Source organism: Numida meleagris, chromosome 23, assembly GCF_002078875.1.
Source record: "Numida meleagris isolate 19003 breed g44 Domestic line chromosome 23, NumMel1.0, whole genome shotgun sequence".
NCBI lineage: Eukaryota > Metazoa > Chordata > Aves > Galliformes > Numididae > Numida > Numida meleagris.
This window is the reverse complement of record NC_034431.1, coordinates 2,624,284-2,626,230: the sequence shown is the minus strand read 5'-3', so window position 1 is coordinate 2,626,230 and position 1,947 is coordinate 2,624,284.

Sequence of the window (1,947 nt, the reverse complement as noted above, 5' to 3'; positions counted from 1 at the left end):
GGTCACCCCTTAAAAAGGGCCGTTCGTGAGGGTGCTGAGCGGCGCTGCAAACTTTTGGCCAAGTTAAGGCGAGCGAGAAACGCGAGCACCCATCGGGATCGGGGAGGGAGCTCTGCTCCAGGCGTTGGCTGCATCCCGTGCTGCGCGGAGCAGAGCTGCGTGCCGCGGCCGAGCGGGGCCACCCCGAGTCTCTGCGTGGTCCCCAAAAACATCTCAGAACCTTTTCCTCGGTTAACGAGACCCTAATCAGCGCTAGATGGCCTCTCCAAGTGGAAGAAGTCCCTGCAGACACCCAGGGTCAGGGGACGGGGCTCTGAGCTCCGGATGGAGCTGTGGGTGTCCCTGTTCTCTGCAGGGAGTGGGACCAGGCGGCCTTTAGTGCCCCTTCCACCCCAAACCGTTCTGTGCTTCTCAGTCAGCCTGGCTGAGCGCTGGCTCGTGCGTCACCGGCTGTCAGTGCGCTGTGATGGGGATGTAATTAAGATGCTGTTGAAAATCAAGCAGCTGGAATGAAAGCCAAGCTCTTCTCTGTTCCATGAGCTCGGCAGAGCGGGTAGAAATTAGGGGATGTAAAAACGTATTTAACTTGATAATGTGGTGGAGCTGACTCTCAGTGCTAATGAGGAGACTGAAAGGGCTGATCTGAGCCTGGTGAAATTAATATGAAAGCACTCATCAGTCCTAATGGCCAGATGGGACACTTCAGTGCGGGGGATGGACTCTCTGTATGAAACTCAATGGCTTACAGCCCGACAGCACCGATCTTTGGGCTGGGTCCCCACTGAGCAAGGAGACATTTCAACGTGCTCCCTCTGGACTGAAGATGTAAAATCCAGCGACACAGGCTGCAATCAGCAATTAAACATCACCAGGTTCCTTACCGACACCGAGCAGCAGCCTGGGCAGGGAAAGCAGCAAAGCAGACGTGACTTCAGAGGACAGCACCGGGGCGTGAAACCTGGAACATCACCTCATTTGTATCTGCTGTTTGCACAGAGTGCTCTGCCCGTTGCTCCTCTCAGGGAAATGCCCGCCCATCCCTGCGTGCTACCCCCATGGCCGTGTCTCTCATCCTCTGTCACTACCACGGAGCCATTGGGGATGTGAAGCTCGGCGAGCAAAAGGAGTCACAATCAATATTATACGAGAACCGCCGTGCCCGTCAGACCGGGATGGCAAAGTGCTGCAGTGCACAGCATTGATTTTCGCACGCAAATGGAGCTCCCCTTTCATTATTTAGCGGTGAAACAAGTAACTGGAAGAAAAGATGCGCTAAGAGCAGCCCTGTGCATGCAGGGATGTATCCAGGCGTGATGAGGGGCAGCGCAACCCTGCCTCTCCCCATGATCTCATCGGGCGCTGAAGCTCTTCCCATCCACCCTCATGAAATCTGCAGGAGGGGAGGGGAGGAGTGCATGCCCTGCTGGGGGGCAGGGATGGGCATTCTCATTGCAAGGAGGGAAGGAAGGTGATGGGGAGCAAACTGGGAGAGGAACCCCTGAAGGCTGGAGGAAGAGGGGTGTACACACGATGTTAGGGGTCTGAAGGCAGCTCAAAGGGAACAGCCGTATTCTCCAAGCTCGTAGTGCCCAGAGGGCCGAATGGAGGTTCAAGCCCTGCTGGGAAGAAGCTGCTCCAACAGCCTGGGCCTGTCATGGTGACTTCCAATAGCAATGCACACGGGCAGGAATGCTGTTCTCTGAGGCCCCGAGGACGCTGGCACTGAGCTGTGACACCTGTGTGAGGCCGTCTGTAGCCTCGAGCTGTCCATCTGCACCGTCCCCTGCATAAGGCTGGTGCCAGCCCTCCCTCCTGGTGACACTGTGCTGTGCCAGGCCCATGGGACGGGGGGCACAGCGTTCTGTGCATGCTCTCCCATTGCAGTGCCTCTCCGAGCTTTATTCAGCATCTCTTATTTTTTTGCCAGCCGCAGTCTAGACAAGCTGT